Source organism: Cygnus olor, chromosome Z, assembly GCF_009769625.2.
Source record: "Cygnus olor isolate bCygOlo1 chromosome Z, bCygOlo1.pri.v2, whole genome shotgun sequence".
Classification (NCBI taxonomy): domain Eukaryota; kingdom Metazoa; phylum Chordata; class Aves; order Anseriformes; family Anatidae; genus Cygnus; species Cygnus olor.
In genome coordinates, this window is record NC_049198.1 from 24,179,224 (window position 1) to 24,194,698 (window position 15,475).

Here is a 15,475-nt window from a genome sequence, read left to right on the forward strand (position 1 = left end):
AATCAGGTTAGGCTATCTGGGTTACATGGGTTCAGACATTGCTATTTTTATTACAGAAACAGTAACCATGTCTGGAAAGGACCTGGACAGATCATGCCAAAGATCCCATTCTCCCAGAACATAATATACTGCCAGATGTCCCTGTCACCTCCTTTCTGAAGTGTCCAAAAATGGAGATTCCTCTTTCTTGTTCAGTGAACTATTGCAATGGCTAGTTTTCCTTGCAATGGGAAAGTGTTTTCTGGTGTCTAACTTGTTTTACCTTCCGCAGTTTCAATATTGGATGAAGTCCTTTGGCTTTATATTGTCTAGAACATGTTATATTAGTAAAGAATAACAGATTGGGAATGGATGGATATTTAGAAGCCTGGCTTGCTTAGAGAATCTTTCCGAGATTCAAAGAAATATCAAAGAAATGGACATGCTGCCATGGCTGCTGAGACCAGAAAGGAGAGCCTTCTGAACTGAAATGGGATGACAAATCATTGTTGTAGGCCAGAACCTTGAAGGCAAGAATATGAATGATTTGAACTATAAGAGGGCACTCAGTCCTCATCTTGTCATCGCCAGAAATAGTATGTTTTCTCAGGTATCAAAAAGATTATGTCACCGGGAATAAGCAAAGACACTGGGGTCTGGCATAAAGGACTGCCTTTCAGCTCAGTAAAGGAATTAGTGTAGCAGCAGCACTTTCCTGGGGGAAGCGGCAATGACTGGGGCTCCTAAGTCAGTAGGGATGAGGAAGTAACCCAAGGAGTGTCAGTTTGTAGCAGTGAGAGGAGAAGCACTAGGAAGAAGAAAATAATGAGGAAACAATGGCACAGTGTTTATGGAGTCATTGGTGGGGGATGGAAAGATGATAGTGACATCCTGTATTAATTAGAAGCTTTAAGCCTGTTTTACTGGAACAAATGAGTCAGGAAGGTCAGAGGTATTTATTTACATGACCCACTGTATAATACTAAGTAGTTAAGGTCTGGCCATTCAGAGACAACCAAATGTATTTCAGCAAATACCCACATCTAAAAAAGCCAAGAAGTTTTAACATTTGTTAGCCACAAAGAAAAGTAAAAAAAGAACAGGGAAAATGGTTGAGTGAGATTTTAACCACATCTCTTACTTCCTTCCTCATAGCTGCAGTAGTGGTTGCTGGTTTTGTTTTGTTTCTTATAAGGGAAGCTGTTGTATTTGGCAGTCTTTTAGCTGGTATTAAAGATGATAATAACTGCTCTTTTTGGATGAAGAAGAAATTAAAATGATGAGCCAGAGCTGCTGTTATTATTGTTGCAGTAAAAGCCTAAATCTGCCTCTTCAATGACAAATTAAGGCAAGCACCCACAAAAGAATAAAGGGGGGGGAAAAAAGGCCAAGTTAGAAAGTGCACCTTCTGTTTCTGCTCCTGACTTTAATTTACAATGTTGTTGCTAGAGGAGACTGACCACAGCACACAGTAACTCCCAAGATTTGGCTAACCTTTATAAGCACTGAGCTGTTTAAAGGCATTGCTTTCCTCTGCCTCCCTGTTTTAGACTTGCATCGGTGCTGCCAAAAATAGTGATCTGGCCAGCTAAGACATAAGCTGATGGCATAGGGAGAGGAACAGAAACAAGTAGATCTACACTGGGGAAACAAAAGGGCGCAAGTGAAGAGACGTGACAGGAGGAGTGCAAGTTGTCTTCCAGCCCAGTGTTTGCTGAAGCTGGCAGAAGAGGCAGTGTCATGCACGCCCTCCCCTTAGGCACACCTCTTGTCAGGATGTTCCTTAGGGCTGATGAAAGGAGATCCAGTGGTGGGTCTATTCGTTTGTCACACAGTCTTTATGGTCCTTGGTGGGTACCTGGAGACCTTTCTAGCTTTAATCTTTTCTTTTATAAATAATACTGTTTTACATCTTGCTGCCTCTGTTCAACACTGATGTTTCCTGGCTGTCTTTTCTCAGTCTGAGCTTCTTTCAGAGCATGTGCCATTGAATATCAGATAATCTGAGATGCTGTTCCTATTACAGTTTGACAGCCATGCATCGCTCTTCAAATACCATAATTTACCACGCTACTGTCTGTGTTTTCCTTAAAGAATGATTGCACTTTTCTATGAGCTGGAATGGATACAGGGTAAACGTTAACTAGCCCTTATTAAGCATTTTCTTTCTTAACTTGGGAGGAAAACCTTATTTTGTAAGGAAAAGTTTGTTTGTTTGCTTTTAAGTTTGTTTGCTTCTTCTTTTTCAGGATGATCCAAATGATCCCAGTGTTCAAAACAGTTGGTCTGGCTGGGCTTCCACACGGCAGGTCAAACCACTGTGTTTCTCCTTATCCAGCAGCACACGTTCTCTTAACCTACACTTCATGATATCCTGCCATACAGTCTACTTTGTAGTTCCCATCTTCACCATACAATTTCAAATTAACTCTGCATCTTCTTCATACTGATAGCATTGGATATTTTTTTCATTTGGACAATTTGGGATGTAAGTTTCTGCCTCTCAGCCCAGAAGCTGGGCACACCTTTTTGCTTGCAAGGAATTCTTGAAGGAATCAACAAGATTTAAAGAAAATCAGTGCCTCTCCCCCTCCCAACCCCCCTCCCCCCCCAACAACACTTTTTTTTTTTTTTTTTTTTCATTTTTGGGTTCAGGAAGAATTAGTTGGTGCCTGGATAAGGGATAAATACTGTTTGGTTTGGTCTTGGAGCACCTTGAAAGAAGCAGTTTCTCCAGTTTAAACACATGCATCCATTTTACCATCACAAACTTTGTCAGCTTGAGGAGATGCAGCCTGGAAGGAAGTGGGAGGTGCAGCTGCAGAGGGACAGGAAACTGCTGGGTGGGAATCTGAAGTGATGAACTAGTTGCAGACAGACTGATGGCACAGCAGCGCCATTTACTGTAAATAACTTTGATGGACTGTCATCAATGATGCAGGTGTGAGGCAAGTCAGGAAAAGAGGTTGAAAGAATGTGGGGTATACTGTGAGGCAAATGCATTCTTATGATGATGCATCTCAACAGTTGTGAAACACTGAAATCCTTGGGCAGGACACTGTAAGTGTAAAAGATAAGTCAGACATAAAACCTTTCAGAGCACTGGAGCAAGAGGTAAGCAGTTTGATTCATTCTTTCTTCCTGTTCTACTTTCTCTGCTTTTGTTTCCTTTCTAATTTGATTATTGTTTTCCTCTTTCCTCTCCAACTCCATCACTTGCATTCTTGTTGTTTGGCCTTCTTTGGATGCCCCAAATAATACCTAACTGCAGTTTTGGATTAAGAAAACAATTTTTCTTCTACTACATTCTCCTCAGAAAACCTAATGTGACTTAAACCCCTTTTGGTTTATGACAAAAATTTATTGAAATTTTGACCCTAAAATATTTTTTTCAAAAACTTCAATTCATTTTCTCCCTTGTACATGAGTGTATGCATTATAAAGATATTTTATTTTATTACCTTCTTCCCTCTAAAATTATTACAATTTAAATCAAAGCAATAATATTTGTGCCTTTATCTTTGGCTGGCTCTGCTCTGCATACTTTTTACTTCCATTTTCTTTCATTTTGCTATTGGGACTTCTAATTGCAAGTTGTTTCTGATTCCTAGTTACAACTCCCAGTTGCTGTAAGACCTTTTGTAGCCTCTTGATTCTCATGTGGAGGAGGCACCTCTAAAAAAAGGAGCATCATTTACAACTTCTTATAAGTTCTTTCAATAACAATAGGAGGAAAATAATATTCTGAGTATATTCCAGTATTCAGCAAGTACATAGGTTTGTACCTCAACCAAAGTGGTATATGCAGTACACAGATACCCTGAAATATAATGTAATATGTGAGTCCAGTTGAATCACTACGTTATCTCTTCTTTTTTACATCTTCTTTTGTGTGGCAAGGGAAGTCATGAATATTGTGTAATTGATTTGTAATATATATGTGGTATATTTTCTTTTCCAATATGGTGATTTCATTCAGTAAGAACTTCTACTGTTCTCATTAACATTGTTGGTCTGTGCAATTTTATTTGCTTTCTAATAGATGAGACAAGGAACAAGCAGGCCGGAGAAAGACATCTGTCTGTCTGCATTCTGGAGGTATTACTTGGCTAGAGAGGGCACTAAGGAGGTTCTCTCTCATCAAAACTGAATTGCAACCCTTTTTTTTTTTTTAGACAACAGTTTTATATAAACATAAGCTGCAGACCTGGCGTTGTGCAACTATCATAAATCGAGTAGCTGAAGGCATTACTTATTTCAATTTCAAAAGCATACACCCAAAACCAAGAAATTAAACTAGTTGCAGATACATTCCAGATAATCTTCTGATTTTATATTTTAGTTCCAGTTCCTGTACAGCTTCCCAAATTTTCTACCTTTATGTTGTTTTCCTGTTTTGGCGTGAATAATTTTTGAGATGAATCTTGGGATATTTCCTGTAAAAGAAGAAACTGAAAATGCAGTTAGGTGTTTTTTTAATGCAATCCAGTGCTTTTATAGAAGCAGAGTGTATTTCTCTGAGTATATTTGAATTCAAGTAACAGGAGCAAGTTTCTCTGTTCTCAGTTCCAAGCCTTTTTCAGCACAGGCAGCCCCAAACCTCTTGCTTGCTCTAGTTTTTGTTCATGGTCACATTCCAGCTGCTGTTTCTCTGCTTGGGTCTTGCTTTTTTTGCTGACTTGTTTGTATCAGCAGAGTTTCTCTTCACTGCTCTGTTTGTTACACATGTATACATATGCGTGCAAATACAAACGCATGCACGCACACACACTGTTCTGCATTCAAATCAATCCCATACGCCCGCGTTATTTCCCACACACGGGGAGAGCCCATGGGACTGTGCAGCTCAGTGGTTGCTGCGGCCTCCGCGTGGCTCAGTCCCCAGGTGACTGATTTGCTCCTATTTTAGCCATCACCAAACAAAGGGGTCCCTCTAAATTGTTTCTTCAAATAGGCTGAATGTAAGATAATTATCATGCCCAGAAACTTCAGCTAAGTCATGCAATTGCCCACAGATCAAAGACATACTCATGGGGAATTTAGCTGATAGAGAGAGATAGATCATCCTTTATGGCTCTATCGTTATGCAGATGGCACAGCTTGGCACTGAGCAATATCTGTTCCCGAAAACCAAGGTTTTCATTTTTACCAGAAAACATGTATGGTTTCTTGTGTGTGTACCTTCAGTCACTGTGTTAACAGGAATGCTTTGAACTGGTCTGTCTTTAGGAACCCATAATGCTTGTGAATGCAGGGTACACTGAAACACCATTTTAGGGGTGTGCATAGAAAACCACATAAAACACATGGGCTTACTTCTACTTTGGCACACACATTTTCTGGAAATGTCCTCTTCAGTGAGCACTAAGTTGTTTAAATTCCACATATATAAATGACATTTTTAGTAAAAATTTCAGCTTGACTTTTTTAGTTTTTCCATCAGGTATCTAGTGAATCTGATCAATATTGTCCTTATTTAAGTCTGAAATTTTTATTGGAATGCAGGTAGAGTGTCCAAAGATAAAACTTAGGGCCCAGACTGCCAGTGTGGTATTAGTTTGCAGAGATATAAATGTGGTTTCTGTGTTTTGAAACTGAAGTGCAGCATTACCTTGAGATTTGCTACAGGTGGTCTTGCTCTGGCAGACTCAGTTACCTTTGCTTAAAGTTTCAAAAGTCCGAAATCCCATTGTTAATTTTTGTTTGTTTGTTTCCTGCTTCAATTTTAAATTTAGAAGTGATATCTTAGACAGGAGGAAACAGTCTCAAGTTGCGCCAGGGAGGGTTTAGAGTGGACATTAGGAAGAATTTATTCACAGAGAAGGTGGTCAAGCATTGGAAAAGGCTGCCCAGGGAAGTGGTGGAGTCCTCTTCCTGGAGTTATTTATAAGATGTGTGGATGCAGCACTATGGGACATGGCTTAGTGTTGGAACTTGGCAGGTCAGGCTGGTGGTTGAACTTGATGATCTTGAAGGTCTTTGCCAACCCAGATGGTTCTATGATTCTGTGATTTTATGAACTTGTAGGTTCTTTGGTGGATCCTGTATCTGCCAGCTTTCACTTGTGACACACGTTGGAAAAGTGTGTAGAGAGTTTTCCTTCCCTGACAGAGAATACTCATCATGGCTGTGTTTACCTCTTCATTTGTCTCTCAGAACAAGAAGTACTTTTGTCAGTACAGCTTACCAGTTAGTTTGAAACTATTTAGACAAGAAGTCATTTAAACAATTTTATTTCCAGGGGTTTAACAATAATATAAAATGCATATTAATCCTTGGAGCAGATCTTACTTCTTTTTGATAAAAAGCAGCTCAATTTATTGTCGTGAGGGTCCCAAAACTGAAGACAGTGCTCAAGGTGCGGTCTCACCAGTGCTGCATCCAAGGGGACAATCCCTTCCCTAGGCCTGCTGGCCACACCATTTCTGGGGCAGGCCAGGAGGCCGTTGGCCCTCTTGGCCAGCTGGGCCACAGCTGGCTCACATTCAGCCAGCTCTTGACCAGCATCCCCATGTCCTTTTCTGCCAAGCAACTTTCCAGCCACCTTCCCCAAGCCTGTACCACTACAAGGGGTCGTTATGCCCCAAGTGCAGCACCCAGCAGTTAGCCCTGTTGCATGCCATGCAACTGGATGCAGCCCATTGACCTAGCCTGTCCAGATCCCTCAGCAGAGTCTTCCCAGCCTTAACCAGATCAATGCTCCTGCACAGTTTGGTGTGCCATTAGTATTTCTAGGCTAAACAGATAGTGATTTAGGACAAGACTGTGGTCTAGCCTGCTTGCTTGTGTGAGAAATACAAAAGGGTTTAGGATGCCTTCCTTATTCACATTTTTTCCTAGTACATGAGTGGACGCAGGTGATAGTAGCAGATGGGAAGAATAAGAGGACTATGGATGTCTGATGGTGTGGTTCCCAGCCTGTTGGTGGAAATAATAGCTATGTACTGTTCCAGTTGTGTAGGTTGTGTCAGGGTCACAACTGTCTTCTGCTTCACTAAAAAAAATAATTCAGAAACAGGGATGGAAATGGACTTTCCCCCAAAATAAGAGAAAATTTCTAGAGACCTAGACCCTTTGGTGACATCATGGTTCATGTTCTTTTAGCAAAGTAAATTGTGCTCAGTGCAAATCTTGTCTACTTTGATCTGAGACCTCCAGGGACTTGACCTATCCTGAGCAGAGGAAGGATTTTAGAGGAAGCTTTTATGTTGTCCTGAGGTGTTTCAGCTACTGGCTCTCCTTTGGTCTGTTCCACATCTCAGTGTGGCATAGACGTCACATCCCTACTGTCCAACTATAGCAGCCCTTTACTGACTGTGGACTTCTATACAAGGAAAATTATTTCTGTAGTGGTGATTCTTCCTGGAACCACATAAACATGTTGTAGCGGCAAAGAAACATACACTACTGAGTAATGAGACTGCACTGTGGATTATCATCACTTGCTTTTCTGTTACTGCATTCAGAAAGAAAGATGTTAAATACTGATATACAAGTGAAAACACAGTGGAGAATTGGTTATGATTGGCGTCTGGCTCTACAGTCATTATACTGTGGAATGGAAGGATGCAGGAATGTGAGGAAAAATAACTAAAGAACAAAATTTTCCAGATGAATTATGGTGCTTTCTTGGAGGGAGTGTTCTCCCATCAACATTGAGGGATTCAGAATTGTTTCCATCAGTTCAAGTGCAGAAGGGTTATTTAATTGTTGAGAAGTCTCCAAATGGATCATCCTCACAGGATGCTTCAGCTGATCTATCAGCTGGCTAGTATCAGGTGTATGGGGACGTGTTCATTTTCCTAAAATAATTTCTTAGGCATCTAAGCTTTCACTGGGAAGTTTGAATATATTCTCCTGTTCTTAGCACACCTAATATAAAGAAATTATCTAAGATTTTGTTTTCATCCTTTTCTTTAGTATCCTAGAATATATTTGCTACATTTTCTGCTCTGTTCTGTCACTGCAGCTTTTAAGTCCCCAGTCACAATCAGTAACAGGCACTATCCCAAAACATATCAAAACAGTCCTGAATTCACTCACAGGACTCCCAGTGCTGCGAGGCCATTTGTACAGGCAGATATTTGTGCCAGCAGTAAGATTCTTGCAGGACTGTGTCCTTAGACAACAAGTTATATATCAAGTAGAATAAAATAAAGGAACCAGTGAAATATAAACAGTCTTACCATATATTTGTTTCTATTGTTAATATAGATAGATGGAGATGTTCATGGAATCTAAAGGACTACATTTTTGGCTACAGCATGGCAAGCTGCTTTATGTATGAGCTGTATGTAATTATATTGAAAACAAACTTTGCTTCGAGAACATTTTTGGCTCCACTCTGCAATAACACAAAGGGCCTTTGTTTTGCTCTCAGCAGAGTTATTTATGTATTACAAAGGACTTACTAAAGGGCACTTTCATCTGATGGTATTCATCCACTAACTCACATTTAAATATTGTGAGTTATGTTCATACAGACCATAATTACTAATATGATCAACTAGACAAAGATCTCTGAAACTAGAAATGGATTTGATCTATAGAATCAGACCTCGAACAGCAGTGCAGAGTGGGGTTTGAGATCCAGGGCTTTGAGTCAGCCAGAATGGAAAATGTGACAAGAGGCTTTGCATAATTCACATCAATTATAATCATCTTCAGTTGAATTGAAAATAAAGCTTTTGGTCTCTTAAATGGAAAAAAGGTCGCAGAGAAGAGAGGGACTAACTAGCTGTGGGGAAGAAAGGAGTCATGGGGTAAAACGGGTGTGTGAATATCTGCCAAAAACTTACAAGACCTTAGGAAGCTGGATAGAGGAGACTGCACTTTTCTCTGGCTCACCTAAAATTGTCATTACATTAAAGGATTACTTACAGAACTACTGCTTCCCCAGAATTATTCCTGCCTGACCAGCAGGACTTGTGAAACATCTAACTACAGCTGTCTGTTTTACTTCAAATAAAGCATGACCATGAAAAAGCTCTTTAGGGCCCCATTCAGGCAACTTGCTCTCAGTACAAACCTTTGGTTTTGCCACTGCTGAGGTATCCAGGCTTAGGAGTGCACACAGCAATTCAGAACACTGCTTCTACAAGGCTGGAAGACCCTACGGCACTGATAGAGGAGTCGTTTGTGATAGTGAAGTTAATTTTGTGAATCAGTCTGAATGTAGCTCCCATTCTTTCTTTTAATTTGGTTTCCCATCTGTGTTCAGTAGTTATTTGCCTGGCTGGATTCTTGTAAAATCAAGCACTTTATAAGAGTACAGAGCAATGAGATGCTGCAAAAAGGGACGTTATATAAATATAATCCAATTACATAAGCTTCTTCAGATGAATTGCACTTTCATTACCATAACCCTCTGCTACATCCTTGTTGTTTATTCATGCTATTAGTGGTTGAAGAGACTAGATGTTATTTCAGATGAGGAATCCCAGCCTTATTTTCTTTACTTGGTGAAGAATTTTGTTTTGAACACATGAACTGCTTGCAGGTCACATTGCTTCATTCTGTAGCTGCAAACACTAAATGTTTCTAAACGTAGGGCTTTCTGAAGAATTTCAGAATTTCTTTACTACAGCATTTCCCTCTGTGCCATTTCCAGGATCAACTATGACCTCTAGCTATAATCTAACTCAAAGTTCATTGTCATTCTATGGGAAATGACAACAAACACTGGAGGGAAGAAGGTGCATGTGCTAGGCTTAGTAATTAAGTAGACCAACAAGACATCATGATTAGTTCTGTTTACAGGCTATTCCTTGACATCATGCTATTCTTAATTTAGTTATTAACTAAAAGCTGTGGATTCTAAGCAGGTCCTTACTGTTCTGAGTGATTGATGGCATTGTTCCATTGTTTCTTTTAGAAACCAGTGAGGGGCAGCAGGTTTTCACATGGAAAATATTACTGTCTTTCATGTTTAAGGAAATATGGAGCTGTGAGTATCACACACTTTATTATTTTAATGAATTCCATGCGTCACCTCATTGAAGATTAATACAAATGTCACTGTATGCTCCTGTAAATGAATGTGATTTTTTGCTCTTTTGTAGAAGCTTGATGTACGTTCTATATAGCTAGGGAAAAAAAAAAAAAAAAAAAGTCCTAACAGATGTGTCTGCAAAGCTGTAGAGTGCCTGTAGGATTGGATTCATAAGTAAATCTATCACATGCACAGCACATATTGAGGCACTACTTTAAGAAATGAGGCCAGAATATTAGGATAAAAGAATGAGAAGAGCTTTGATTTATTAGCTGCAACTAGCTAGCTGAGTAACTGAATAGTCAATGTTACTCAGAAATCTCTTTGTGCTTCAGAGAAATAACTGCTTGTTAACCAGACACACTATTAAAACAGGTACTGTTTCAGCCAGACTATTAAACGGAGCCATAAACAGTAAAAATGTACCTAACAGTGAACACAGCCCATTCTTGCTCCTGTTGCCTCTGCTGCAGTGGACTACATGCATGTGGTCTGTCTGTTGTCTTGATCCTAGCTACTCAGTTATGCCACAGGGAAGTGACCAGCCTGGAGGTCTGGAGCAAAGCATTTTGGTCTGCCAGCCTTTAATGCTCACCTGAGTGATAATGTGTGGCTATTAATAATCCAAGGGAATAATGATTTAAATCCATAATTTTTTTGCTTCTGTTCATGAGAACAGAATAGCTAATCCATTTAAAGAGGATTTTTCCACGGTTTCTTCATGAAGCTTTGAACCAGGGGCCAAATCCTTGTTTGGCAAGACAATTTTCTGCATACCATTTGAAAATACAGCTGGCAGTTGCCATTTGGACACACTCCTATCTCCTTTCTATCCTCAGCTGAAGACAACTTTCCTGCACAGCTTCTCAGTAACATCTCAGTGTATATATACAGTAAATATTTTGGTAGAAATTACAAGTGAAAATTAAAAGTCTAAGTTGCTATGCTGTTAAACCCTGTGCAGCTGGTAATAACTCTCTTCAGAATGAATGTAAGGAATAAATAGATCATAATTCTTTACTTGTAGTCCTATGCAACCCTCTTTTCAAAGGCTTACATGACAAAACTGATGAAGTATTTTAATTTTCTAGTCAAAGGTAGCTGGAGTGTGAGTTATTGTGGCCATGCTGTCACATCTTTGGAATGTTCCATATTCCCACAACTGGGAAGAAGCTGGTGGTAAGAGTCACACATATCATCTTTGTGCCACCCAAGGATTGCTTAGTTTCCAGGCAAACACAGCTAATCCAGTTTCCGTTCCTTTGTGCTTTCATATCAGTGTTAACAGAATGGAGCACATACACCTTCAGGTCCAAAAAACAAATGCAAATCATCTTTCAGGTCAGCGGTGAAAATACTAATTATCTTTGAGTCCTGTCTGCCTCATGCAACCAGCAGAACCAGTCATATTAAACGTAGGTGTAGCAGTAGCAAAGTAGGGTGGAATAACAAAGATTTGTCTGTGAAAAGAATTCATAAATGAATAAAAGCATCAAGAAAGACAGTAAGAAGGTTTAAAGAATATGGCCTCCATTTGCTGCTCAGTCACAGGTCTGTCTTGCCAGGACAGCAGACAAACCTGGCAAGTTCTAGCCTTGCAGAGAGCAGTGGCTTCAGTGGATTTGGTACTGCATGCCTGTCAAGTCAGCTAATTTCTGTCCCATTGTGTGATCGATACAGTGTCGAATAGCATTTAATATTACACACAGTATCTCTTTGCCTAGGTATTCCTCATTTTACAGGACGAGCACACAGACAGAGTTAAGGGTGTCTGGTTAAATTTCTTAACTACTAAGAATTAAACTATGTAGAAAAATCTGCATTTTAGTAATGTTTGGACTTCACAGTAATGCTAGAGGGGAGGTAAGGAGAAGGCAGTGTTTAGATATATTTTAGGTTTTACACTTGTTAACTACCTTCTATTTTCATGTTTTCTCCACTACCCTGTTTCATATAATTTAAAATATTTGTCTACATCGTATTCCATATTACATTCTCTAACATTTCAAAATAAGAGCCAGCCTGAGCATACTTGAAGTAAAACTCCAGCTCTTTCCTCCTGGCAGGAAAATAAGAATGAAATGTTGCACAATCGGGTGCTTAGTTATCTTTGACAGTTCTTGTGAAGAAAAAAATTCCTTGTTAAGTAACAAATACAGGTGTGATTAAGTCTGTTCTGAAGTTAGATACAAATAAAATGCTCTTCTGATTTCTGTGTATAAGCCTGAGAAGCCATTTGAGATTCCCCCATCCTGTAGCCATACAGTGAGTCGCCAGGAGGCAGCATTTACACGTTTCAACAAGCCTCTGTATTTAAATTGCAATACGATGACATCTCATCACACAGAAAAAAAGTTTATGCAGGAATTAAAGGGTAAAAGCCAAGATTTTAAAAAAGCTTTAGCCGTAATAAGACATCTGTTTGATTTTTCATGAAGTTGTAGTAGTGTGATACTACTAAGAAATGCCTTTTTACAGAAAGGTATGGAGGAAAAGGTAGCATCTTCCAGCAGGCCAACTAACAATAACAAAAAAATAAATAAATGCAAGGTTTCCTACATACAAGCCTTTCTTCGACTTCTTTTTTCATAACTACACTGTAACTATATATAACGCATAATATACAGAAACATATAACTTTTTCTTTTTTTTTTTTTTTTGGAAACAATTACATTTTACTAATGTACTGATCACTGATCAAGGAAATGAGTTGGCAAGTAGAGGCGTCATCTGTATGACAACAATTATGTCCGGTTTCATGAAATGCAAAAACAATACCACAGTCTTTACTTTCAGTCCTTTGCTATTTGATCAAAATTCCTCTATTAGAGAGATTTAAAAAAAAATAAAAAAATAAAATAAAGGCAGCTCCAGAGATTCAGCAACTTTAATGGTATGCATCAGCAAATGCATATGGATTTAGCTTTTGCTTATCAGAGATTTAGCTTTAGATTACTCTGCAGGTAGCCTTTTACTAGTACCACTGTTTGTAACTAGCATTTTCAGAGCAACAGAATGTGTCTGATCTTTTAAAAATGTCTAAAAACTGCACCACACTCAGGATAAGTAACAGCAAGCTATTAAGAAGCCATAGCCTGAGGTTCTAAAGCATGAGGGTCCCTAAAGCTAAATGGGACCATAAAATCTTGGTGGAAGGGCTGGTACAGCTATGGCAAATCAGACTATGGAACTGTCTATGGAACCCAAGATATGAGGTTTTCATCTTCGATGGAGAGCCATCAACAAGATATGTGGGACTTGGGATAAGGTAGGTCGATCAGGGAATAAGAATGTTCTTCCTTCTACACTCCACTGCACACCTTTTGCAGAAAAGACTTCCCTTCTTTCCCAGTGTAAAAGAACACTGCTGCTTGACTCAGAAATAGTACAGTTTTTTATTCTTGATCTTCCATGTGTCAAACTGTCCTGCTTTTGTTCTTTGGCTGAAAATACACCAGCTATAAAGCTTATTAACCTGACTGCTAAAAGGCAGTGACTGGCGTACAGGGCTGAACAGGTTTGGTCTCCGGATTTGCTAGCAGATAATTTGCAAAGTAGGGTTTATTCATTTTTCACCATTTTCCTATTGTATTTCCGCTGCCAGTTCGTCTCTTTCTTCCATTGCATTGAAATGACGACATGCAAATATTTGCAAATGAATGCTACAAAACACTCCTGAACCACCAATTGATAACTGGTAATGCCTGTAAAGCATCTTTTGCTCAACGCATATTTGCTATTGCTCTGTTAGTCATGAGATAGAATTATGCTTCTTCTCTTTATTCCAAATATACACTTGAACTTGCTTTGAAATTCTTTTGTTAGCTACTACCCTCTGCTCTGAATGCCTCAAGTCTTGTTACCCAGAATTTATTTTTCTTTTCAGTTTTACAACTTTATTGGATATAGAAGCTCTGAGGTGAAGTTGACCAAAATATATTGAGTTCCATCTTCTGATTCCTGAATTTGGGATGTAATTGATTACTGTCTGTCTCAGGAGCTGTGTGTATACAGATCACCCACTGTTGACCAAACTGACTATCATAATTCCATGGAACTGCATGTAGGTGGAGCTCTGTAACCTCTCTCTTTACAAAACTTACAGCAGAAAACATCTGTCCATAAACATGTCAATAAGTGGAATATATAGAAAAGGCAACACAGAAGAATTTTTTCTAATAAAGTGAGATACTGGAAATATATTTTATGATAATCTGTTCATCCTATTTCAATAGTATCTATACCTGGAATAATTTAAGACATTGCAGGATGAAATTAGATTATTTATGTTTGATATTTTATCAAGTCAATACAGTAGAACAAGACAGATATATGAACTGACTTTTTTTTAATGCTTAGTTAAAAACTGTCACTGAACCTACCATTGCAGTTGTGGATAGAATTGAAGTAGGAAGGCATGAGCCACAAACTGCTTTTGGAAGAACTTGATGATACATGGAGATTTCTGTTTCAATAGGATTCCTATAAAACTCTCCTCCAAAAGCAAAAGGAAAAAAAAGTGTTTTCCGTGATTTTGTATCTTACTCCAGAACATCCTACTTTACAAAAGAAAGAAAGTCTTTGCTTTCCTGCAGTTTACAGATAGATCAAGCCAGCCAGCAAGATGGATGAAGAGACGTGATTGTAAAACTGAAATTTTTTAAGCCATCAAGCATTCTTTGCATGGGATTCCTGAAAAAATTTGGAGCTCACTGAAAATGTAGTTATCTTCTCTGTGGAGCACAGTGAGCTTGTAGAAAGTTTCCAAAGCTTATTTCTTGTTCAAATCCCTCTTGTCCTTACATTCATCCTAGTTAGCAAAAGTTTGTTCTTTACATAGCAAAGACTTTGTATTTTCACTTCTGGACCTAAACTTCCAAAGTTCAGGTCATTTCACTTCTGCTTCCATGTGAAAAATACTAAGACCTAGGAAGCTCTGGTAAAAGATCTGATGGAGATGATCTCTGGGTTTGTGATGAATCACAGACACAGAAGCCACAGAGAAAGAATGGACAAACAGGGTCTCTCAATCAGAAGAGAGAAAGAAGGAATGTGTATGAATCTTCAAATGTATAAAAGGCTTCAGGGAAGACAAGGGGAATAAATTCTTCATGTCTATAATGATCTGGAAAGAAATAATGGATTAAAATTCCATCATGGTATATTCAAATTATATCAAGGAGTATTCAGATTAATCACAGAATCACAGAATGGTTGAGGTTGGAAGAGACCTCCAGAGATCATCTAGTCCAACCCCGCTGCTCAAGAAGGGTCACCAAATTAAGAACAATTTCTTAAGACAAAGGAAGTAACCATATTGGGTGGGGTTGGCACAGAGTCTCTATAGTTAGGTGCCTTTCCAAACAGTTGATACAAATGTATCCTATGAACAGCTGATCCTGCCTTAGGGTACTAAATAGAGCCTGTGGCTGCCTGAAGCCCATTTCATTTCTAATTATCAAAGTTTTCAGACAGGCTTCCTAGGGAAACAAATTTCCTAGGATT

The 15,475-nt window shown here is 38.9% G+C and overlaps 1 long non-coding RNA gene across 1 annotated transcript; it reads left to right on the top strand.

The window, feature by feature from the left end:
- The first annotated feature begins 2,616 nt into the window (after positions 1-2,616).
- Positions 2,617-14,165, top strand: LOC121062038. The gene is made up of 4 exons (XR_005815380.1): positions 2,617-3,093; positions 4,022-4,077; positions 9,854-9,925; positions 13,857-14,165. It is a non-coding gene; the product is annotated as an uncharacterized LOC121062038 (long non-coding RNA).
- Positions 14,166-15,475: the final 1,310 nt, after the last annotated feature.